We start from the raw sequence: 26,723 nt of genomic DNA on the forward strand, positions 1-26,723 counted from the left end.
GGTTTTCAAGGAAAGTATTAGATATATATAGGTGTATATATATATATCGGGATTTAATGAAGTATCTTGTAACTTCATTTCTTTTGAATGATATTTCAAAGATTGATTCTATTTAAGTCTTATCTTGTAGTCTCATCTATGTGGTGAACTTTTGAAACTGATTATTATAACGACTCGTACATTTTTGTAATATTTAAAGGTGTGGGTACTAAATAATTAAATAAATAAATTACGTGTACGGGTTATATCAGTTAGATATTATTTTTGTTAATATTTTATTAATTGTGTGTGATTATTAGTGTTCGTGGAGCGTTTGTATAATTAGCGGTGACGTTGTGTTATTTGTTTCATGGTTAGAGGTGATTTTATTCAAAATATATTTCCATATATATTTGGATTGACTCTAAAATTATTCTTATCACTTTATAATGTTATTTATTATTTTTAGGAATTTAGGAAATTTAGAAATCAATATTTTATTGATTATTAATCTTTAAATGCTTTTCTGATTGCATTTAATTGTAAAATCATTATTTAATTCTAGAATTCTTAAAAAATTATGAAATTTGTACTTTATTAATTTTGGAATATTCTGGGAATTTTAAAATTATTTTGGAGATTTTTAGGATTTATTTGACCCGCGCGTTATTTTTGTTTTTTTGTAAAATAAGGATTCAGTGCACTTTTTAAAAATCTTTAAGAATTTTGTTTAGTTAGTTGTTAATTAATACCATAATTTTAAAAGTTATTTTGGTAAAATATTAGAATTATTTTACTCGTAATTTCCCGCTTCAATATACATGTTTCGGGTTTGCGGGTATTTCAGAGTTCGCGTTGCGGATAAAAAACAAAAAGAAAAAAAGAAAGAAAACAATACACAAAAATAAAACCCTCCCCTGTAACCCCCCTCCTCTCATTTTCTATCGCAGCTCTCTCTCTCTGTGTTTTTCTTCCTCTCCATCTCTCAATCACTGTCTCTCTCGTTATCTCTCCCTTTTGGATTTCTCCTTTTCTCGATTAAACATCTCCTCTCTCCGCCCCTCTCACCTCCCCCGTCAGCCATTGTTACCGCAACCGCCATCTCCGGTATCACCGCCTTATTTCTCCGCCTCTTTCTCCTTCTTTAACCCCCAATCTTTTTCTTGTTTTGCTTGTGCGAGGTCTTAATCTGCGTGTGTGTGTTTGTATTGTGGGTGTTGTGTTCTCTGATTCTGGTTTCGCTCCAGTCGCCGCCGGGTTATTTTCCAGGTGGGTGACGGGGTGCGTGTACTTCATGCGGCTTATTTGTTGTTGCCCTGTGTTGCCTTGGTTCGAACAGTGCTAATTAAAATTTTATTATTTTATTTTTCTTTGCAGGAAAAATTATTTGATTGATTCATGAAATAAAATATTTTTGGTACGAGAATTATAATAATTAATCGATGTAATTTACGTAGGATGCCCGGTAAATATCGGGAACCCGTAAATTTTATCGCCATCGGCGATGAGCTTCGACGAACCGACGGTGGACTACGATGATTCGATCTGAGTCCTACGATTTAAAAATACAAAATATGATTTAAATCATAAAAAACAAATTAAAGCGTAAATACGGATAATAAAGATTAATAATTGTATTTAATTGGTAATTGAGAATTTTGGACTGATATTGACGACTGAAATCAGTGGTTGGGTTTTAAATTGTGATTGATTGTGGTTGTAATTGTTTTGACGTCGGGATGTTTGAAGGGTTAGCCGATAAGCAAAGGAGGTGCTGCCCAATTTCCGGGAAAATTTAATTACGAAAATACGAGGCCGTACCCAATGGCTATCGGAACGTTGATCGTTTATATGTAACTATTTTGTACAAAACCTGATTATATGTTGTGATGGAATACTTTGCGAAATCGATAACCCTACTTTCGTAAAAGGTCAAATATACCTATTTTATGTAAACGAACATCGAACCGGTTTTTGAAGACGTGAGCCCTAATTGATATGTGTATTATTATATTGAGAATGTTACGAGTCGGGTTTATTAACATATGGGTAAATTGTTAGCGAGGATAGTCAAGCATATTCGGATGTCTAATTTAGGGTATTTCGGTTCCTGTAGGTTCCAGTCGAAATTCTTAGCATCCCGGTCGGTGCGAAGCCAGTCAAAAATTAGTGTTAAAGCGTATTAAGGCAAGTACCCCTGACCATATCTTTATGGTTCAGCATATATGACTATAATGTTGTTTTATTCCCGTAGTGGAACAGAATGATTTAAGTTACGTATCCCCTGGGTTTCAAATTATTTTGTTAACTTGTGTTTTGGGGGAAAAGTAACTTCTGAAATACCTATCTCTAAATTTTAAATAAAATGAAAATGTTTTGGAAGTGTGCTGTGATATAATTATTTTGACAAGAGATAGGTAAGTGATTTGGAAAACTGGATAAAAATGATCAGATAATTGGATGAGTGTGCGCAGGAGGCCCGTAACGGCCTAGAAGATAGCGTAAGAGGCGAAGTGGTTGCGCACCCTATTATAACCACCAGCCCAGCGTGACAGGGACCTAGCTAGTCTCTGAGTTCCGGAACAAATTTCATAGGATAGCCAAGATAGAGTTGTCCTATGGAGATAGCCTGATCAGCTGCCTCACCAGGGATCATCCAATACTTTTATATCTGAATGTGATTTTATGGTTTCCGTGACGGAACAAGTAATTTTGGGTCCCCGTAACGGGACAAATGGTTTTATGGGTCCTATGATGGGACAGAAGATTTGAAAATGAAAGTAGCATGCTAGAATTTAATTCTGGAATTTATATAGCACAGTTAACGTGATGTTTTATAGAGCATGCTAGCTATTGAGATTCAGTTTTCAACAGTTTATCAGTTTTCATCTGTTTACGCTTGCTTTACTTGTTTTCTACTAACAAGTTGTGACTTTTGTTCCTACATTTGTTTATTATAAACTTTTTTAGCTAGTAATCATATAGTGGTACTGCTGAGCGGTTGATCGCTCACTCTTGCAAATATGTTTGTATATTTTTACATTATAGATGCCTAGGAGATGTTGTTGTCTTGCTAAGGGCCAGTTTCCAATCCCTCCTGTGTCGAGCTCCTTTGAGTGGGTTGTGTCTGACCAAATGTGGTCTGTGAGTTGCTGAAGAATAATAGTCATAACAAGTTGTTTTTAATAAGTTGGTTTGTAATAAGTGTGTAACCTAAATTATACTTGAACCTGGAAAAGATCTTGTGGAAGAGTTGTTTATATTGAAATAAAGTAAGTTAGTTGTATTATAATGGTAGTTTCATTTTGTTAGTGACGTCAACTCCTGACCCGGAGTCGAGGCCGTCACAGGTTGGTATCAGAGCCACAGGTTTGAGTCCCTGATTTAGGTTAGGAGTAGAATCGAAAAGGGGTAATGTTGGTATATAGGGTGTAAATCAGCAACTCACATCTAGAGGAGCAAGTTTAAGAGTCTAGTCGAGGGTTGGAAGGTGTAACCCTGGCATATTTTAAGGATTCTGGAACTGCCCTAATCTTTAGTATGTTTTCCTGGTATAGGTGTTATTGGTAATGGCCAATAGGGATTCCTTAATAGTCTTTTCACGAGAACGAGTCCGACCATGTGAATTTAGTTAGTAGGTTGCTATATTAATTGGTGGCTGTTATAGGTAATGTTGCATGCTGCTAGTGGCGTGCTGTTATTATTGTTGTTATTTTTATTGTTGCAATTATTGCTGATTTTATTAAATCTAGCCACTCATTACAATCGGACCCCAACTAATTGAGGGTGGGAATATTTTATTGCGGCAGCATTTTCTTGGCACATGAAAATGTTGCTACCCGGGGGCAATTCTTTTTAACTAAAACCATTTGTTATGTTTCAGGAGAATGCCGCCCAAGAAGAATATCCCATCCAATTCCTCTAGCATAGCTTCTGAAGGGGGCCCAGTTATGGGTGAGTTGCTAGATTTGCTGCGCCAACAGTCTAATCAAATGGCTCAGCAGCAAGAACAATTTCAGCAGCAGCAGCAATTTCTATAACAACAACAACAACAACAACAACAACAGTTTATACAGCAGCAGCAACAAATTCAGCAACAACAGCTGCAGCTTCAGCAGCAACCTCAGCAAAGAGAAGTGAACCAAACTGTGAGTTTTAAATCTTTTCATTCGGTAAAGCCCCCAGAGTTTAAGGGCGAGGTAGACCCAGTTGCTGCCAGAATTTGGCTAAAGGAAATAGAGAAAGCTTTCACCCTCACGCAAGTAAGTGATAATCTTAGATCAGACTATGCGAGCTATTTTCTCAAGGGTGAAGTGAATTATTGGTGGGAATCCACCCGTGTCGTGGAAGGAGAAGGCCCTGCCTCTTGGGCCAGGTTTACAGAGTTGTTCTTGGAAAAATATTTTCCGGATTGTTTACAAAACCAGTTGGAGGTTGAGTTTTTGGAATTAATGTAGGATGAAAAGAGTGTGGCCGAGTATGAGGCCAAGTTTACGGAATTGGCCCGATTGGTGCCTGTGTATGTGAGTACTGAAGCTCAAAAAGTGAAGAGGTTCCAGCAGGGACTGAAGCCAGAAATTCGCAGTGGGGTTGTAGCCTTGCAGCTTAAGACATATCCCTCCGTAGTTCAGGCCGCTCTGGTAATTGAAAGTGATCAGAAGTTGGCTGCCAAGGAAAAAGTTGATAAGAAACGAAAATCTGAAAGCACCACTGGTGAAACGAATCCAGGAGGATCCAGTCAAAGGTTTCAGAAGAGGTTTGGCCAGAACAGATATAAAAGATTTAGAAGACAGAATTTTCCTCAGGCTAGGCCTGCTGCCACCTCAGTTGCCTCCACTCCAGCTCAGTCATCAAACTCCGTAATGGATTGTAAGGTATGTGGGAAAAGACATAGTGACCCGTGCAAAAGGGATGTTCAGTGCTTCAAATGTCATCAAAAGGGTCATTATGCATCGGAATGCAATTCAGAGAAACCCGCAGTTACTTGCTACAACTGTGGGAAGGTGGGACATGTTGCTCGAAATTATAAGACAGCTACTCAAGGTACTGTATCTTAAGGACCGGCATCGAGCACAGCTAAAGCCAGAACTTTCAAAATGACGAAAAGGTCCAATGCTCAGGACTCGGACGTAGTGGCAGGTACGCTCTCTCTCAACTACGTACCTGTTAAAGTTTTATTTGATTCGGGAGTATCTAAGTCTTTTATATCAAAGAATTGTGTGGTTAAAATGGACTTAATGTTAGAAGTTTTGGCTGAACCTTTGACTATAGAAGTAGCCAATCAGGATAGAGTTTCCGTGAGTCAGTTTTTCCCTAAGTGTCAATTGGAAATCCACGGGTACTCTTTTTCGGCTGATCTAATACCCTTCGAGCTAGGAGAGTTCGACGTGATTTTAGGAATGGATTGGTTGTCCCAGTATAAGGCTAACATTGATTGTAAGAAGAAGAAAATTTTGATGGTTACTGAGGATAATATTAAGGTGACTTATCAAGGACAAAGACAAGAAAAGAAATTTCTCTCGATATTACAGAGAAAGAGATTGTTAAGACAAGGATGCAAAGCTTACTTAGCACGTGTGATAGATGTGGAGAAAGGAGTACTTGACTTAGACAAGATTCCAATAGTAAGGGAATTCCCAGACATTTTTCCTGATGAATTTCCCGGATTGCCACCAGATCGTGAGATTGAGTTTTCCATCGACTTAGTTCCCGGAGCAAAACCAGTTTCAAAGGCTCCTTATCGCATGGCTCCAGTGGAAATGAAAGAACTAGCTAAGCAACTCCAGGAATTGTTGGAAAAAGGTGTGATTAGGCCAAGTGTATCTCCGTGGGGTGCTCCAGTACTATTCGTAAAGAAGAATGATGGAAGTACGAGATTGTGTATCGATTATCGGGAGTTAAATAAGTTGACCATTAAAAACAAGTATCCCCTGCCAAGAATAGATGACCTGTTTGACCAACTTAAGGGAGCGTGCTATTTCTCGAAGATTGACTTGATATCAGGTTATCATCAATTAAAGATTAAGCCTGAAGACATACCAAAGACTGCATTCAGAACCCGATATGGACATTATGAGTTCTTAGTGATGTCGTTTGGATTGACGAATGCGTCAGCTGCTTTTATGGATTTAATGAACCAGGTGTGTAAAGAGTACCTGGATAAGTTTGTGATTGTATTTATTGATGACATCCTCATCTATTCAAAGACTAGAGAAGATCATGCTAACAATTTGAGGATTGCCCTGCAAAGGCTAAGAGAGAAGCAGTTGTACGCAAAGTTTTCGAAGTGCGAATTTTGGTTGGATGAAGTTCAATTCTTAGGTCATGTAGTAGGAAAAGATGGAATTAAAGTGGATTCCATAAAGAATGAGATTGTATCCAAGTGGGAACAACCAAAGACCCCGACGGAAGTCAGAAGCTTTTTTGGATTAGCAGGTTATTATCAAAGATTTGTAAAGGATTTCACCAAGATTGCGACTCCATTGACCAAGTTGACCAGGAAGAATGAGAAATTTAATTGGACGGAGAAGTGCGAGGAAAGCTTCCAAGAGTTGAAGAGGAGGTTAGTAACAGCTCCAGTACTAGCATTACCAGATGAAACAGGAAACTTCGTAATCTATAGTGATGCTTCCTTGAAAGGTTTGGGATATGTGTTGATGCAACATGATAAAGTTATTGCTTACACTTCCAGAAAGTTAAAACCTCATGAGCAAAAGTATCCAGTGCATGATTTGGAATTAGCAGCAATCGTGTTCGCGTTGAAGCTGTGGAGACATTACTTATACGGAGAAAAACGTGAGATTTATACAGATCAAAAAAGTTTAAAGTATATATTCACTCAGAAGGATCTAAACATGTGACAACGGAGATGGCTAGAACTGATTAAGGATTACGATTGTTCCATTAATTACCACCCAAGCAAGGCCAATGTAGTGGCAGATGCCCTAAGCAGGAAGGAAAGGTTGAATGTGATCAAAGTTTCCGATGAACTCGCCAAACAATTGGAGAAGCTAGAAATTGAGGTTCGAGTGACAGACGAAAATCAAGGACAATTGTGTGAGATAACTTTTCGGCCAGAATTGATGGACAAGATTCAGAAGTGTCAGGAAGAAATGATGGATCAAGAGTTAGATAGTTTAACTGGAGAAGAACTTTACACACAAAAGGATAACAAGGGTTTGTATAGGTTTTCCTCGAGGATATGGATTCCCAATGTGACTGAACTAAGGAATGAGATATTGCGGGAAGCTCATAATTCCAAGTTTTCCATCCGCCCGGGGAGCACTAAAATGTATCAAGATTTGAAGATGCACTTTTGGTGGCCAGAAATGAAAAAGGAAATTGCAAATTGGGTTAACAAATGTCATATATGTCAGATAGTGAAGGCGGAACATCAAAGACCAAGTGGATTATTGCTTTGGAGATTCCACAGTGGAAATGGGAAGAAGTCACGATGGATTTTGTAGTAGGACTACCAAAGACGAGATCGAACCATGATGCAATTTGGGTAATTATTGATAGATTGACCAAGTCTGCACATTCCCTCCCGATCAATGAAAAGTATTCTTTGGACAGGCTAGTCAAATTATATTTGGATGAAGTTGTGACCAAGCATGGAGTCCCTGTTTCAATCGTGTCTGATCGAGATCCCAGATTTAATTCCAGATTTTGGACAAAATTCCAGGAATGTTTAGGGACTAAATTGAAAATGAGTACCGCCTACCATCCCCAGACAGATGGCCAAAGTGAAAGAACCATTCAGACGATAGAAGATATGTTAAGGGTTTGTGCTTTGGATTTTAAAGGAAATTGGGACGAGCACTTGCCACTGATCGAGTTTTCTTATAATAACAGTTATCATGCCAGTATAGGAATGCCGCCCTATGAAGCCCTGTATGGACGTAAGTGTAGGTCCCCTCTCTATTGGGATGAAGTAGGGGAAAAGAAATTATTAGGCCATGAATTGGTTCAACAGACCAAGGACGTAATTGTATTGATTCGGAAAAGGTTAGAAGCAGCTCAAGATAGACAGAAAAAGAATGCGGACCTTCATCGAAAAGACGTGAAGATGGAAATAGGATCGTTGATGTTACTAAAAGTGTCGCCCTGGAAAGGATTGGTTAGATTTGGGCAGAAAGGCAAGTTAAGTCCTAGATATATCGGACCTTTTGAAATATTGAGGAAAGTTGGTAAAGTTTCTTATGAGTTGGCATTGCCACCGTAGTTACAACACATCCATAATGTATTCCACGTGTCCATGCTGAAGCGTTATATCCCCGATTCGAACCAATTTATTGAATATGAACCAATCGGGCTTTAACCAGATTTGTCCTACGTGGAACGACCGATCCAGATCCTAGATCGTAGAGAGCGAGTTCTTAGAAATAAGTCTATTCCCATAGTTAAAGTATTGTGGCGGAATCCTCGAGTGGGAGAGTCCACTTGGGAGTTAGAGTCAGATATGCTTGACAAATATCCTCATTTGTTTAATTAGATCAGATTCTGAGGACAGAATCTTTTTAAGGGGGGAAGGATATAACGACTCGTACATTTTTGTAATATTTAAAGGTGTGGGTACTAAATAATTAAATAAATTAATTATGTGTATGGGTTCTATCAGTTGGATATTATTTTTGTTAATATTTTATTAATTATGTGTGATTATTGGTGTTCGTGGAGAGTTTGTGTAATTAGCGGTGACGTTGTGTTATTTGTTTCATGGTTAGAGGTGATTTTATTCAAAATATATTTCCATAAATATTTGGATTGACTCTAAAATTATTTTGATCACTTTACACTGTTATTTATTATTTTTAGGAATTTAGGAAATTTAGAAATCAATATTTTATTGATTATTAATCTTTAAATGATTTTCTGATTGCATTTAATTGTAAAATCAGTATTTAATTCTAGAATTCTTAAAAAATTATGAAATTTTTATTTTATTAAGTTTGGAATATTCCGGGAATTTTAAAATTATTTTGGAGATTTTTAGGATTTATTTGACCCGCGCGTTATTTTTGTTTATTTGTAAAATAAGGATTCAGTGCACTTTTTAAAAATCTTTAAGAATTTTGTTTAGTTAGTTGTTAATTAATACCATAATTTTAAAAGTTATTTTGGTAAAATATTAGAATTATTTTACTCGTAATTTCCCGCTTCAATATACGTGTTTCGGGTTTGCGGGTATTTCAGAGTTCGTGTTGCGGATAAAAAAAAAGAAAAAAAGAAAAAAATAATACACAAAAATAAAACCCTCCCCTGTAACCCCCCCCTCTCATTTTCTATCGCAGCTCTCTCTCTGTGTTTTTCTTCCTCTCCATCTCTCAATCACTGTCTCTCTCGTTATCTCTCCCTTTTGGATTTCTCCCTTTCTCGATTAAACATCTCCTCTCTCCGCCTCTCTCACCTCCCCCGTCCTTCCTCCGTTCTTCTCTCCAGCCGTTGTTACCGCATACGCCATCTACGGTATCACCGCCTTATTTCTCCGCCTCTTTCTCCTTCTTTAACCCCAATCTTTTCCTTGTTTTGCTTGTGCGAGGTATTAATCTGCGTGTGTGTGTTTGTATTGTGGGTGTTGTGTTCTCTGATTCTGGTTTCGCTCCAGTCGCCGCCGGGTTGTTTTACGGCTGGGTGACGGGGCGCGTGTACTTCATGTGGCTTATTTGTTGTTGCCCTGTGTTGCCTTGGTTTGAACAGTGCTAATTAAAATTTTATTATTTTATTTTTCTTTATAGGAAAAATTATTTGATTGATTCGTGAAATAAAATATTTTTGGTACGAGAATTATAATATTTAATCGATGGAATTTACGTAAGATGCCCGGTAAATATCGGGAACCCGTAAATTTTATCGCCGTCGGCAATGAGCTTGACGAGCCGACGGTGGACTATGATGATTCGATCTGAGTCCTACGATTTAAAAATACAAAATATGATTTAAATTATAAAATACAAATTAAAGCGTAAATACGGATAATAAAGATTAATAATTGTATTTAATTGGTAATTGAGAATTTTGGACTGATATTGACGACTGAAATCGGTGGTTGTGTTTTAAATTGTGATTGACTGTGGTTGTGATTGTTTTGACGTCGGGATGTTCGACGGGTTAGCCGATAATCAAAGGAGGTGCTGCCTAATTTCCGGGAAAATTTAATTACGGAAATACGAGGTTGTACCCAATGGCTATCGGAACGTCGATCGGTTATATGTAACTATTTTGTACAAAACCTGATTATATGTTACGATGGAATACTTTGCGAAATTGATAACCCTACTTTCGTAAAGGGACAAATATACCTATTTTATGAAAACGAACACCGAACCGGTTTTTGAAGATGTGAGCCCTAATTGATACGTGTATTATTATATTGAGAATGTTACGAGTCAGGTTTGTTAACGTATGGGTAAATTGTTCAGCATATATGAATATAATGTTGTTTTATTCCCGTAGTGGAACATAATGATTTAAGTTACGTATCCCCTGGGTTTCAAATTGTTTTGTTAACTTGTGTTTTGGGGGAAAAGTAACTTCTGAAATACTTATCTCTAAATTTTAAATAAAATGAAAATGTTTTGGAAGTGTGTTGTGATATAATTGTTTTGACAAGAGACAGGTAAGTGATTTGGAAAATTAGATAAAAATGATCAGATAATTGGATAAAAATGATCAGATAATTGGATGAGTGTGCGCAGTAGGCCCGTAACGGCCTGGAAGATAGCGTAAGAGGCGAAGTGGTTGCGCACCCTATTATAACCACCAGCCTAGCGAGACAGGGACCTAGCTAGTCTCTGAGTTCCGGAACAAATTTCATAGGATAGCCAAGATAGAGTTGTCCTATAGAGATAGCCTGATCAGCTGCCTCACCAGGGATCATCCAATACTTTTATATCTGAATGTGATTTTATGGTTTCCGTGACGGAACAAGTGATTTTGGGTCCCCGTAACGGGACAAATGGTTTTATGGGTCCTATGATGGGACGGAAGATTTGAAAATGAAAGAAGCATGCTAGAATTTAATTCTGGAATTTACATAGCACAGTTAACGTGATGTTTTAGAGAGCATGCTAGCTATTGAGATTCAGTTTTCAACAGTTTATCAGTTTTCATCTGTTTATGCTTGCTTTACTTGTTTTCTACTAACAAGTTGTGACTTTTGTTCCTACATTTGTTTATTATAAACTATTTTAGCTAGTAATCACATAGTGGTACTGCTGAGCAGTTGATCGCTCACTCTGGCAAATATGTTTGTATATTTTCGCACTACAGATGCCTAGGAGATGTTGCTGTCTTGCTAAGGGCCAGTTTCCAATCCCTCCTATGTCGAGCTCCTCTGAGTGGGTTATGTCTGACCAAATGTGGTCTGTGAGTTGCTGAAGAATAATAGTCATAACAAGTTGTTTTTAATAAGTTGGTTTGTAATAAGTGTGTAACCTAAATAATACTTGAACCTGGAAAAGATCTTGTGGAAGAGTTGTTTATATTGAAATAAAGTAAGTTAGTTGTATTATAGTGGTAGTTTCATCTTGTTAGTGACGTCAACTCCTGACCCGGGGTTGAGGCCGTCACAATTATACCTTGAACGGTGGTAGTTTAAATAGTATTTGGAAAATATATAAGTATATTGGAGTATCTTGTAACTTCATCTTTTCAACTTATATCTAGTAAATGATTATCTTATACATGACAAAGATTTTCATAAAAACATTGAGACAAGGTTAGATATATGAGATCACCTTGCAACGATATTTTTTTATAGTTATAAACTGGAACTCTGTGTATATTATGCATGGAAGAGGACTTCCAAGATTTTGAAAAGTATATATACATATATACTGAATATTTTTTAACTTGGTCGCGTTAAGATATCAAACTTGGTTCATTTCTGCTTGACCAAGACTTTCATGAGTACTATGAAGATGCTCATATATTGTTAATTATTATACATGTTATTTCGGTGGGCTTGTTGCTCACCCTTGATTTATTCTTTCATCACACAATAACATCTAGACAACATAAACAGGACCAATCTCCCAATACGCGAGCGGATAGGAAATGTTCTGCAGTTTCCTGTAGGCGTTGATGCCGCTGTAACTGAGGTAGGAACTACCAATAGGCTAGGTTTTAACTGTTGATGTACCAGAATTATGTATATTTATGAAATGTAATAATGGCAAAGAAAATGTAAATTTATTCAGAAACCCTTTTATGGTGTAATGGTTTATAATTGTGGAATAAAAAGACTTGTGTTATTTTTGGTATTCATCTCTGAGACTATAACTTGTGGTGTGTGTGTATATTATGGGGTCATAGTATGCAGTAGTTGGTTGTTTATTAAGATTGAGTGTTATTAAGGTAAATGGAACTTGTGACAACCCGGATCCCCGACCCCGGATTTGGGGGTGTTACAGAAATGGTATCAGAGCCAAGCATTATAAACCTCAGAGATGATGCGACGTTAAAATAGTAAGTTCACTAAGATAATAAGAACTCTTTCCAAGTTCATAGTCGGACTACCTAACGTAGTACTGACAGTTAAAACCCTTACGGGAACCCTTATAAATATCATAAGAGTAATAAAGATCGTTATCGTATAAGGTAGCGGGGCACCGAACCCTGAAGTTCAAGAGTAACAACATAATGATGTTTTACTACATATTGGGGATCAGATTGTGGATCCAATGGAGCACCCTAATGAGGGACCAGATGATGTTCATATTGAGGATGTAGCAATTGAGGATGTTGTCCTAGAAGGGATTGTTGCTGAGGAGGATCCCGTGGAGGATCCTGAAAAGAATGAAGAAAGGACCGCTGAGGAATTGATTACCGTAGTTAGGGCGACTACTAGAGGTAGGATTGGCCGGTTACTACCATAGGTTCGTTCAAATTTGCAAAGATAGCATCCCCTTTAACGCGGCGTACTCGTAAGACTGAGAAGTTTGAATGGATAGAGAAATGCGAGAATAGCTTCCAAGAACTAAAGAAAAGATTGGTGACGGCCCCTATGTTGGCGTTGCCGGATGGAAAAAGAGATTTTGTGATCTGTAGTGACGCTTCACACAAGGAATTAGGGTGCGTACTTATACAGCACGACAAGGTAATCGCGTACTCGTCAAGACAATTAAGGGAAGATGAAATTCGATATCCCACCCATGAGCTTGGGCTCGTGGCAGTAGTTTTTCCCTAAAGATTGGAGGCACTACTTGTATGGAGAGAAGTGCGAGATTTACACAAACCATAGGATCTCTAGTACATTTTCATGCAGATAGAGCTCAACATGCGCCAGAAGAGGTGGTTAAAGCTAATCAAGGATTACGATTATGAGATTTTTTATCATCCATGGAAAGACAATGTGGTGGCTGACGCCCTTTGTCGAAAGGAGAGACTCAAGATGATAATGTCTTCGGAAGAGTTGATAAGAGACTTCGAGAAAATGGAAATAGGAGTGCAGGTAACCGGAGCCGATACTAAAAAGCTGTTTGAGATTGGAATGCAGCCCGAATTATTGGAAAAGATCATATTGTGCCTAAAAAAGTGATGAATTAAGGAAGAGAGCCAATGAATAGAGAAAAGATTACTATCGAGAATGATGATAAGGGAATAAGGAGGTATTCCTACAGAATTTGGGTTCCAAATGTTCAAAAGCTTAAGGACGGGATCTTAGATGAAAGCCATGGTTCGAGGAATAAGATTTAGGGCAAACCCTAAATATGATAGTCAGGGAGGTCGCCATCAAGAAAGTGGGAACCCATAACATAATGAAGTGAAAAACAAGGATTTTAACGTATAAGATAACCTCGATTATGGGAGAAGGATGAAACATTTCATACTGAGAAAACAGAAGTCAAGCAAGATAAGGAGAACCAGAACGGTACTCCTATGGGGCAATTCATGGACCTGCCTAAACAAAACTTATACTTTTACCCCAACCACCACCCTGAGGAAACAATGCGGTGGGAAATTCTTTCAGGACCTTTAAGTCGCTAAGCTCTTAAAGTTCCAAGGAACAAGTTGACCCAGTCAAGGCAAGAGCTTGGCTAAAGGAAATAGAGGAATCACTTGAGATTTTAAATGATTGACGAAGCGCAAAAGACTGTTTTTTCCACTTACCTTCCCAGTCGTGACAATGTTAACCTCTAAAGACCGAGGCAATAACTTTTGGAAAAATGGTGATATTTTTTTCTCACCAAAGTGTAAGGAAGAGCATTTTCACACGAGCAGTTATTGGAAATGTGGTAGAAAATTTAGTTGGAGATCGTTCAAAAGACATTGATTATAAGGAACTATTACTATTAGGAAAGGCCAATGAGGTGGCCGACACTCTAAGTGTAAGAGAGCAATTATAGGCGCTCGTGCCAGAGGAATACAGTGATGATGGTTAAATTCATGAAGGTTGTATTATGGTGTAAAATATTGACATTCCTTCTGATGATTGTGCGATACTCAACCGTAATAGTAGTTTGGTAAAGAGTTAATTCATGTAATCGCGGTGAGCGAGCTATCTATCTTAGAAGGTCCTATCTTGAGAATAATCCAGGACCATGTTTCAAAAAGGACTAAACAAACCCTTGAGTTAGGTCTTCTATTGAAGGCATATGATTAAGAATAATATTATCCTGCTATCGTTGCTTTGATTGAAACTCTTCTACAATTTTATCTGCTTCATGTCATGTATGTACGTCAGGATCTGGAGTGTTCTTCATGTTCATGAATGGTGATTATGTTACCTCCTTAGAAGAATTTGATACGACAGGTATGGACTCCGTATGGTTAGCTATTAAGATTCCAAGGAAAACAAATGACTACCGTAGGTCCATGGTGGACTATAGTAATACATCAACGATTTTTTGAATAATGAGCCGATTACAACCGTGAGAGTTGTATTGTAATGGATGTTGAGATTGAGTACCACTAATCGGGTCATGATGATGTATAATTTATTATTAATAGACCAACTAATCTGAACAATTACCTATGACATATTTATTGCTTCTTATCGATAAAGAGTAGTATTACTATACGAAGAAGGTTGCGGTATAGCAATGGATTCTAGTAACGATGATGTCTAGAATGAAATCCCAGATTCGATTTTCGCTGTCGAGGGAGTTTCAAAGGTGATTGTTTATAAGATCGCGCAAGAGCATGGGTCCATAGAATGATGGATGGAATAGTAAATATTCAGGCACGTGAATTGCGATGCTATAATACTTGATGTTGAGATATATACATATATATGTTTTGTTCTCCTGTGATAAACCTTTATAGTTCATAGGTAGACTCCAAGCCAGATGTTTTGTGGTAATATTTTTATATTATTCTCTTAAATTTATTATTTTCTCTTCTTTTCATTTTCGTGTAAACTGAGAAAAACACCCCTTCCAAAAGGGGAGGTATAGCCGATTGACTATCTATCTGTGTGATGGAAGCTAGTAGGATACCACATGTTGTTTAATTGCTTGTCAAGTACTAAAGGTTGGCCACCTTCTGTACTAACTATGCAATAGAACAAGTGTTCATGATTATAGTGATCTCTCAACAAATTCTTTTACTTCTATATGATTGATCAAACTTTGGAAGATAGAAGCATCTAAAAAAGGAGTAGTATAAGTATGGTGGTATTCGGAATGGAAACGCGTTCGTGATACTAAGGTTGACACGTTTATTAAAAGGTTATAAAAACTCTAGCGAGTAAAGATATATCCAAAATAGTATTATGTACGGAAGATAGTAACGATTGCAAACTGGAAAAGAATAAGTATTGAGAAGCGAAAGCTGTAGAGCTAGATGATATAATGAGAGTCTATGTGATAGACTTGAAAAAAATTTGGAATGATCACTTAGCACGGATTGAGTTTTCTTACTATGATGGACGATATGACAGTGTCGGAATGTCGCCTTACGAGGCCCTGTACGGAAAAAGATGTCGATATCCCTTGTATTGGGATGAAGTTGGAGAGCGCAAGATGCTCAGGTCCAAAGTAATCCAAATAACCAAGGACATAGTAGATCTAATCAGAGGACAGCTGGTAGCAGCCCAACATCAACTAGAGAAGTATGTCGGTTTGGCCCAAAAGGACAAAGATATGAAGTAGGGAACCTAGTATTGTTAAAGGTATTCCCTTAGAAAGGATTAATGAGGTTCGGAAAGAAAGGAAAGCTAAGTCCACGATTTATTGGACCCTTTGAGATATTAAGACGTACTGGGAAGTTAGCATATGAGCTAGCCCTACCCTCGAACCTGTAGCAAGTTCATAACATGTTCCACGTATCAATATTAAGGAAGCATAATCCGAATGTCAGATATATAGGAGAATACGAGCGCATAGACATGCAACCAGACTTGACCTATATGGAGAAACCAGTAAGGGTTATGGATTGAAAGGAGCAGGTGCTTAGGAACAGGGTTATCAGACTAGTCAGAGTTTCATGGTAAAACCATAATGTGGAAAAAAATTGACTTGAGACTTAGAAAGTGTAATGCTAGAAAAGCATCCCCAGCTATTTTCTATCTGATTCCGGGATGGAATCCTTTTAAGGAGGGGAGACTGTAATAACCCCAATTTTTGGAAATATTTGAAACCCTGATGAACATAAACTTTTTGTTGATGTTGCTGAATAAGGAAAATTTTCAAACCACACTATATAGAAGTACTGTTATGGAAATTTTGAGATCGTATTAGTATTCCACAAAGTAAATGAGTGTATGTAAAGGTCGTCAGAATTCGGATTCGAAAACTTTGATTTTTCCCGAAAATCCCCCAGATACCGAAAGAATTAAGTATAAGGTAATTAAAAGGATTTAAATTCAAGGATTATAAGAGAGGATCATTAAAGTAGTATAAAATATTAAGAAAGATTTATGGAAGCCCGAGTAACAAGATCACGGATATGATCTCTCAAATGATTAACGAGAACGAGAGTTAAATGAACCGTAAAACAAATAAGCGACCAAGAGACAAGCTTGTTCAAGAAGTTAAGGGACTATGACATCATCAGATCACAAGATAATGACAAATGGCTAGCTAGTGATGTGAGCATGATGATGTATGCAAAGGAGGAAGATATTTGTTCAAAATTGATTCCCATCCACATATTTTTAACACCTAAATTACCTTTGTTAGTTTGTAACCAAGTAATTCATTTCATTTTCCAAGACAAATAAGAAGCATTTTCATTTCTTCATTTCTTCATTTCTTCCCTTGCTCTCGGCCAAAACCAGAGTAGCAACTTCAAACTACCATATCTCCTTCAATACTCACTCAAATATTATGTTCTATAGCTCTTTGGAACGGTATTGAGATGGCCTACAACTCTTGTTCATAAGTCTCGTCCAAATAAGCATGATAATACCCTCATTTTTATAGTTCTTTCAATCGGACTTTTAGAAACTTCAAAACCTAAATTTGTGTTTTCTTAATTGTTTGTGAGATCCAAGCTGTATAAGGATTAATCAAGGTTTTAAGGCTTCCTAGAAACTTTCCCCTCACAAATAAAGGTATAAAACTTCTGGACCTTTAAGTACTAAGTTTGTTTGCTTGAATTTTGGGATGGTTTGGATGGATGAGTATGGAGATGGTATAATATTAAATTGGATTGAGGATCTTGAGCTTGTTTTGGCTAAGATCAGTAGCATAGGTTTGATTCTTGAAGTTGTGGATGGATTGTAGTTTAAATGGATAGATTTGGAGTGGTAAAAATATTGGAAATCGCTAAGTTCTAGCCGTCATAATATCTGATTTTCCTTAACTATTTCTGTTCTTAACTTTAGGACCCCTGAACTCACTGTAAAATTCTGACCTTTTCCATGTTTAGATATTTCATGTTACGAGCTTCATTTTGATACGTCGTTCGCCTAAATCCGAGTTACGAACGATGAGAAACGACCGTTTAAGTAATGGCGTTTCGCGAGCGAACCCCGAAACCTCGAGTAACTTTGAGACCATAATTGAGACCCTTAAATGATTAATCGAAATACGAAACAATTATGTTCCGTGTGGATTAGGCAGTTGGTAAAGTACTCGCGAAAGAGTCGCCTTAAAACGTTTAATGGTTTATTTTATAAAAATGGTGGAGCCGAGGGAACTCGAGCAACTTATAAAAATCGTTAAGCGTAAAAGCGAACGTTAGGGTATAAGTGGATAAAGTCTAGTTTCTTAAGCGACCTTGGTTTAATTCCGGCTTATGTTGTTGTTCATAGGTTATCAAACCCACTATAAGCTTAAGTCTATCCCAGAACACTCAGGCAAGTTTTCTACCCGTATAACTGTTGTTGTGATGTATATATGTATATGCATTATCTTGTGATAAGTGCATGATTGTTATTAGCAAATATTGAGATATATTGGAGCATGTTGATATGATATATATGCATGATTATGTCGTAATCTTGATATCTCATTGTTGATTCAATTGTTATAAACTGCATAATACCTATGCTAGAGAAAGGCATTATTTGTGTATACCCTTAGTATAGGAGACCCAAAGTTTAACATTTTTCTAAACCGGGAGGTGAGGTTCCTAATTATATTATATATATATATATATATATATATAGTTTTTAAAACAATTAATCGAATAATATTTATTCGATAGTTTTAAATTATAAGTGAATATTAATTTAAATATTTATTTGAGGACTTATGACTCCGTTTTTTTATTAAATAATATTCATTATTTTCTATAAGAATAATGTTTCGTTATTCTCCAAGTATTTGAGAAATGATTGATATCGTCAATCATTCTTACCTTAAATATTTTCAAAAAGTTATTTTCAAAACTTTTACTTCATTTGCTTTGACAAAAGCTATTCGTTATTGGAATACTAATTATAACATAATACTCAAATATTCTTTGATTATCTTGGAATTGATTTATTCTATCAAATTATCCTTATTCTAAACACTTCCAAAAATATTTTTGAGTCTTCAAAATGATTTTAAAGGCTAGAGCGGATCCCAAAACTTGTTTTCAAATTTAAGATCTTCCGTTCGAAGGGGATTTAAATACTCGCTTAAAAATCTGAGGGATCCGGCTCTGTGGTGTATTTTATATTCGCAACGAGATTGCTTTTTTGATAAAAGAATTTGATTACTTGCCCAACATTCAGGAAGTAAGTCCATCAAATTGAGTCGGCATAAGGGACAGGCCAGAATACGGTCTATCAAGGTGTAAGAGGCTGGGTGACAGTCCATCAATGCGTGAGTGGCCGGGTAACAGTCTAGGGCAAGGTCCTAATGCGGCCAGGGTGATGACCGGCGAGGAATTCATCCATTTACTAGTAGAAAAGGTTACTTAATGGGTATCTTTTCCTAATCAGCAAGATATCGGGTTTATGCCAAAGTTTTCTTCTTTCCAAATTCATTGGGTATTACAACTCTGTTTATACTGTTCATAACAGAGGTTTTCAAGGAAAGTATGAGATATATATATAGGGGTATATATATATATCGGGACTTAATGAAGTATCTCGTAACTTCATTTCTTTTGAATGACATTTTAAAGATTGATTCTATTCAAGTCTTATCTTGTAGTCTCATCTATATGGTGAACTTTTGAAACTGATTATACCTTGAACGGTGGTAGTTCAAGTAGTATTTGGAAAATATATAAGTATATTGGAGTATCTTGTAACTTTATCTTTTCAACTTATATCTAGTAAATGATTATATTATGCATGACAAAGATTTTCGGAACAACGTTGAGACGAGGTTAGATATATGAGATCACCTTGCAACGATATTTTTATACAGTTATAAACTGGAACTCTGTGTATATTATTCATGGAAGGGACTTCCAAGATTTTAAAAAGTATATATACATATATACTGAATATTTTGCGACTTGGTCGCGTTAAGATATCAAACTGGGTTCATTTCTGCTTGACCAAGACTTTCATGAGTACTATGACGATGCTCATATATTGTTAATTATTATACATGTTATTTCGGTGGGCTTGTTGCTCACCCTTACTTTATTCTTTCATCACACAACAACAGCTAGACAAGATGAACAGGATCAAGCTCCCAATTCGCGAGCGGATAAGAAATGTTTCTCAGTTTCCTGTAGGCGTTGATGCCCGCTGTAGTTGAGGTAGGAACTACCAATAGGCTAGGTTTTCAACTGTTGATGTACCAGACTTATGTATATTTATGAACTGTAATAATGGCAAAGAAAATGTAAATTTATTCAGAAACCCTTTAAGGTATAATGGTTTATAATTGTGGAATAAAAAGACTTGTGTTATTTTTGGTATTCATCTCTAAGACTATAACTTGTGGTATGTGTGTAAATTGTGGGGTCACAGTACGCAGTAGTTGGTTTTTTATTAAGATTGAGTGTTATTAAGGGAAATGGAACTCGTGATAATCCGGATCCCCGACCCCAGATTTGGGGTGTTACAGGTCACCTGAAATATTTTTAAATTCCAGAGATTCAGAATCCTTTTCTTTTTACAGGCTTGCGAGCTTGGTGTCGTCGAACGTTACATTCAATTGTGACACATGAAACATCGGATGGATTATGCTATAATCAGGTAATTCCAATTTATAAGCCACCTTTCCAATGAATTCTAACACCCTGAACGGTCCATAAAATCGGGGAGCCAACTTCTCGTAAGGACCTGGCCTACGAACGTTGGCAATAAGGTTGGAGATTAACATAAACCAAATCATTCACTGTGAATCTCTAATCTTTATGTTTTGCAATCAACTGTTATTTTCATCACATGTTGAGATCTCATGAGATTAAAACGGATACCATCCAAAATGGCATCTCGTTCCAGCAACGATTATTCGACGTTGTCGAGAAGTGTTAAATCCTTGCTCATTTTAGTTACATGTGGTGGATCTCTGCCATAAACCACTTTCAAGGGGCTCATCTTCGTAGAGCAATGAGGTAAAGTATTATACGAGAATTTTACCCGTGACGACCATTTAGCCCAAGCATTTGGTTAACCTCCCATAAAACAGTGAATCTACATTTTTTAATATATGTTAAGTATTTCCGTTTCGCCATCCGTTTGCAGGTGGTAGGCCGTACTTTTCTTCAATTCAGTACCCTGCATTTTAAACAACTTTTTCCAAAACATGATGAGAAATATGCGATCTCGATTAGATACTATTGATGTAGGAAAGCCGTGAAGACTAACCACCTCTTTCATGAACACATTAGCAGCAATCGAGGCATCAAACGGATGATGTAAACCAATGAAATAAGCATACTTAGAAAATCTATCCACCGCTACACACGTTATGTTGAATCCTTGTAATAGTGGCAACCCTTCTAAGAAGTGTATTGATAAATCCTCCCACACCATTATAGGGATATGTAGTGGCTCCAATAGACGCCCATGGGAATGTTGAGATAATTTATTTTACTGACAGATGGAGCAATGTTGCACGAATGCAGTGACGTCTTGACTTATTCCTCCCGGTACCATTTTATAACCAAGAGAATATATATTTTTAAAGCTCCGGCATGACCTCCCATTGTTAATGTGTGATATTCTCATAATAGTATGGCAATGATAGTTGAATGTTTGGACACAACAACTCTGCATTTGTATAAAAACTTATTCTTCATCACAGAAAAACCCACCAGTGCCTCAAGTCCTCTAAAATTTGTTTGATACCACTATCAGCTGCAATTTCTTTCTCTAACACTTCCCACGAAACCACCAGAATTGAATATAGTATGTTCAAAGTGATATCACCCACTTGTTTCCGAGATAAGGTATCCACCACTCTATTGGATGTCCCGGGATTAAATTGAATCTCGAAGTCAAATCCCAATAATTTGGTAACCAATTTATGATAAATCAATATTAACTTCCCTTTGCCGAATTAGAAATTTCGGACTCTGTTGGTCTGATCTCACAATAAAATGGCGTCGAAGCAAGTAGTATTTCCATTTATGCATGGCTAGGCAGATTGCAATGAGCTTATTTCCGTATCTTGACTTTTTTTTGGGTACAAGGGCCCAAAGGTTTACTAAAATAAGCAACATGCCTTTGATTTTGCATTAGGACTGCGCCTATTCAATACCCAGATGCATCTTCCTTTTAACACAAATACATGTTGAAACCATTGCTTGTTTTAGTTTCTCAATTTTTGCCATTGCACTCAATTCCATTTATAGTTGTCTTCTTTGAGCTGATCAGTTTTTGGTCTGGAAATCTAGTCGTAATTAGCAACAAATTTACGGTAGTATCTCGTTAGGCCCAAAAAACCCCTTAACTCCATAAGATTTTTAGGTTGTGTCATTCCAATATAGCTTTCACATCTTTTGATCAACTTTTACCCCCGCCTGCGAGTTGACATGCCTGAGATATGTAATGGTTTGTTTACCAAACTCGCATTTTCTAATTAATATATAAGGAATGAGCTGTCAAGGTTTCTAGAACCATGTTGAGATGTCATGTGTAGTCCTCTTTATTACTACTATAGACGAGTATGTCGTTGAAAAACACTAGCACGAATTTCTTGGGATATGGCTGAAAAATGTCATTCATTAATGACTGAAAAGTGCATGGCCCATTCATTAATCCAAATGGCATTACGAGAAACTCATAATGCCCGTCATTAGTGTGAAATATCTGTTAGATATATTTGATAATGTCATGTCTAATATGATTTGTGTTTAGTTTTCAGATCTTACTTAAACAGGACAAATCAGTACTTAACTGGAAATCAGTACTTATACTGAAGTCAGAACTTAAGTTATCATGAGATATTTATCAGGAGATAATATCAGGACTTAAGGAGACTTTCAGATAGGGAAGGCGGCTGATTGAAAGGAAAGAAGATCAAGACAAACGCAAAAAGAGATATGCATTAAGAAGGAATTCTATGAAGAATAGAATACTTGGAAGAAAAGATATCTGATTGATATATTTTAGGAAGCAGAATTATATTCCATATCAATTAGCGATTATCTTGTAACTATGTAGTATATAAACACAGACATAGGGTTTACACTATATGTGTTATCATTATCGAGAATAATATTCGTTGCAACCCTAGCAGCTCTCGTGATAGTTTGTTCATCACTGAGAGAGGACAGTTCCATATTGTAACAGAGTTTAATAAAGTTTGTTTTCTGTTACTTGTGTTCTTTAATTCGATTTGATTAAGATAAACATTATATCCAACCCCCTTCTACGGTGTGTGTGTGACCTAACAAGTGGTATCAGAGCAGATCTGTTAACACACAAAAAGTTTAAGATCTAAAAACAATCATGTCTGACAAAGAAACTCCAACCAAGCCCACCAAAACTGAAGAACCTCCAAAGACTCAAATCCATAGTCGATATGAGACTATTAGAGTTCCCATACTGAAACCATCTGAATATTCCATATGGAAGGTGAGGATGTCTATGTTTCTGGAAGCTACTGATCCAGAATACCTTGACAGAATCAATGAAGGACCACACAAATCAACCAAACTCTCTGTTATAGTTGCAGGTCAACCAGCAAAGTTTGTACCAAAGGAGAAGAGTGATTATACTGCTGAAGATATCTCATCAATTGCTAAGGATGCTAAGGTACGACACTTGTTGTATAGTGCTATTGATAATGTAATGTCAAACAGGGTAATCAACTACAAGACTGCAAAGGAGATATGGGATGCTTTGGAGATAAGATGCCAGGGAACCGAATTAATTAAGAAGAACAGGAAGACTATACTTACTCAAGAGTATGAACACTTTGACTCAAAGCCTGATGAGTCATTAACTGGTTTATATGACAGATTTGTCAAACTCTTGAATGATTTATCACTAGTTGACAAGGAATATGAACTTGAGGATTCAAATCTTAAATTCCTGTTAGCATTTCCTGAAAGATGGGATTTGAAGGCCACCACTATAAGAGACAACTATAATCTTGAAGAAACAACTCTTGATGAAATTTATGGGATGCTCAAGACTCATGAACTTGATATGGAATAAAGAAGCAAGAGGAAATGAGGAAAGTCAAGGATAGTTGCTCTTAAGGCTGAGGAGGAATCTCCCAAAGCAGCTACCTCAAGGAAAGGCAAGGGAAAAGCTCTCATCACAAAGTCTGATACTGAGTCATCAAGTTCTGATAGTGATGATGACTCAGAAACTGAAAGCTTGCCTGAGATGGATGCTGATGAAGAGATGATGAAGCTGTGTGCTCTTATGGTGAAAGGAATCACAAGAATTGCATACAGAAAATTCAGAAAGGGAAAGAAATTTTCCAGGAAAGGTGCAAGTTCTGATAAAAAGAATTTCAGAAAATCTGAAGGCAAGGGAGGAAAGTCTGAAAGAGGAGATTACACAAATGTCAAATGCTACAACTGTGGTGAGAAAGGCCACATATCTCCTGATTGCAAGAAAGTGAAGAGTGACAAAGGCAAGGCTCTTGTCACAAAGAAGAAAAGTTGGACAGACACTTCAGACTCTGAAAGTGAGGAGAACTATGCCTTGATGGCAAATGCTGATAGCAGTTCTGATGCTGCTGAGTTAAAGGTACCTCAAACTACTTATGCCTTTCATACTGATGATATTAATGAGTTGAGAAGATATCTTAAAACCATGTTCATTAGTTATAGAGATCAAACTTTAACATGTCAAAAATTAACTTCTGAAAATCTTGCTTGTAAAAAGAGGAATGATTATTTAGAAAAAGAGTTAGTCATGTTCCATCAAACTCAGAAAGATAGAGATGATGCTTTCTATGTTAGGGATGAAGTACTTAAAATGAATGAATCCCTAAAAAATGAGTTAGAAAAGGAAAGAGAGATTATTAGAACTTGGACTAACTCTGGCAGAACAACTCAGAATTTGTTAAGTAGTGGAAACTGGAAAGAGGGCTTAGGTTATGGAGATGATAAGAATGATAAAGGAACTGTAGAAATTAAGCCTATAGTTATTAAACAAAAGCCAAAGGTAAAACATGTTAAGTTTGTAGCTGTAAAGTCTGATACTGATAAATCAGAAGTTAAAGAGAAATTAACTTCTGACAAACCAAAACAGGATAAGCCAGCTGAAGTTAACATAGGCTTAATGACAAAGAAGCAGCTTAAGCATAAGCTGAAAGATGTTAAGAATGTAAACAAGGTAAAGTCACCTAGGAAAAATAGGAATGGAAAGGAAGGTGTGAATAAAAGTAATGATTACAAGCATGTTCCTAATGCTCCTAGAAAAACATGGCATAACTGTGGAAATTCTAACCATCTGGCTTCTTTTTGCAGGAAAAATAAGAACATAAACTCCTTACCATCAAAGTCAGGAGTTAAGAGTCAGTCTGTTAGATATAAGCCACAAAATCCTTGTTTTCATTGTGGTAGTTTATGGCTTTCCATTTATACCTGTAAGGAATATCATAGTTTGTACTATGATAATTATCAAATAAAACCTTCTTTAAAGAAAGTTAGCATTGTTCCTTCTAGTATAAGTATTGATGCAAAGTCTGATACTGTAAATTCTGATGAGGAAACTGTTAACATAAACTCCGATGCTAAATCCGCTGTAAATGTTAACAAACTTAATAAGGCCAAAGGATCCAAGCAAGTCTGGGTCCTTAAAACTAATCATTAGTGGTCTTTGTGATTGTAGGGCAACAGGAAAAACATCCTAGTTCTGGACAGTGGATATTCAGGACATATGAATGGAAATAAAGCCCTACTATCAGACTTTGTGGAGAAAGCTGGCCCAAGTGTTTCTTGTGGAGATGGCAACATTGGAAAAATCTTGGGATATGGCAATATCAATTTGGGGAATGTCATCATTGAAAAAATAGCTCTGGTCTCAGGGTTTAAACACAATCTGCTGAGTGTTAGTCAAATCTGTGACAGAGGTTATCATGTGGATTTCTTTAAAGAACACTGTGAAGTTGTAAGCAAATCTACAGGAAAAGTTGTTCTGAAAGGATAAAGGCATGGTAACATTTATGAAGCCAAGATTTCAACAAGTACTGATGGTTCTGCAATCTATCTGTTAAGTGGAGCATCAATTGAAGAAAGCTGGAATTGGCACAATAAACTCTCTCATTTAAATTTCAACAATATAAATAAACTAGTCAAGAAAGATCTTGTGAGAGGACTGCCAAAATCAGTACTTGCTCCTGATGGCCTTTGTGATTCATATCAGAAGGATAAACAAAGAAAATCTTCATTCAAGAGCAAGAGTGAATCATCAATTCTTGAGACTTATCACCTACTACATATTGATCTATTTGGTCCAGTGAATGTCATGTTTATTGCAAAGAAGAAATATGCTATGGTCATAGTGGATGAGTTCACCAGATACACATGAGTGTATTTCTTGCACACAAAAAGTGAAACTGCATCTATTTTGATTGATCATGTCAAGCAACTGGATAAATTGATCAAAGATTCTGTGAAGATTATAAGAATTGATAATGGCACTGAGTTCAAGAATTTGATCATGGAAGAGTTCTGCAAAGACCATGGAATCAAGCAGGAATTTTCTGCTCCTGGAACTCCACAGCAAAATGGAGTTGTTGAAAGAAAGAATAAAACTCTTATTGAAGCTGCACGAACTATGCTTGATGAAGCAAAGCTACCAACCTATTTTTGGGCTAAAGTTGTGTAGACTGCTTGTTTCACTCAGAATGCAACACTCATTAACAAGCATGGAAAGACACCATATGAGATGGTGAAGAAAAAGAAGCCAAATCTGAAGTATTTTCATGTATTTAGATGCAAGTGTTTTGTTCTTAAGATTCATCCTGAACAGCTATCCAAATTTGATCTAAAAG

The sequence above is a fragment of the Apium graveolens genome, chromosome 5, assembly GCF_009905375.1.
Source record: "Apium graveolens cultivar Ventura chromosome 5, ASM990537v1, whole genome shotgun sequence".
NCBI classification, from domain to species: domain Eukaryota; kingdom Viridiplantae; phylum Streptophyta; class Magnoliopsida; order Apiales; family Apiaceae; genus Apium; species Apium graveolens.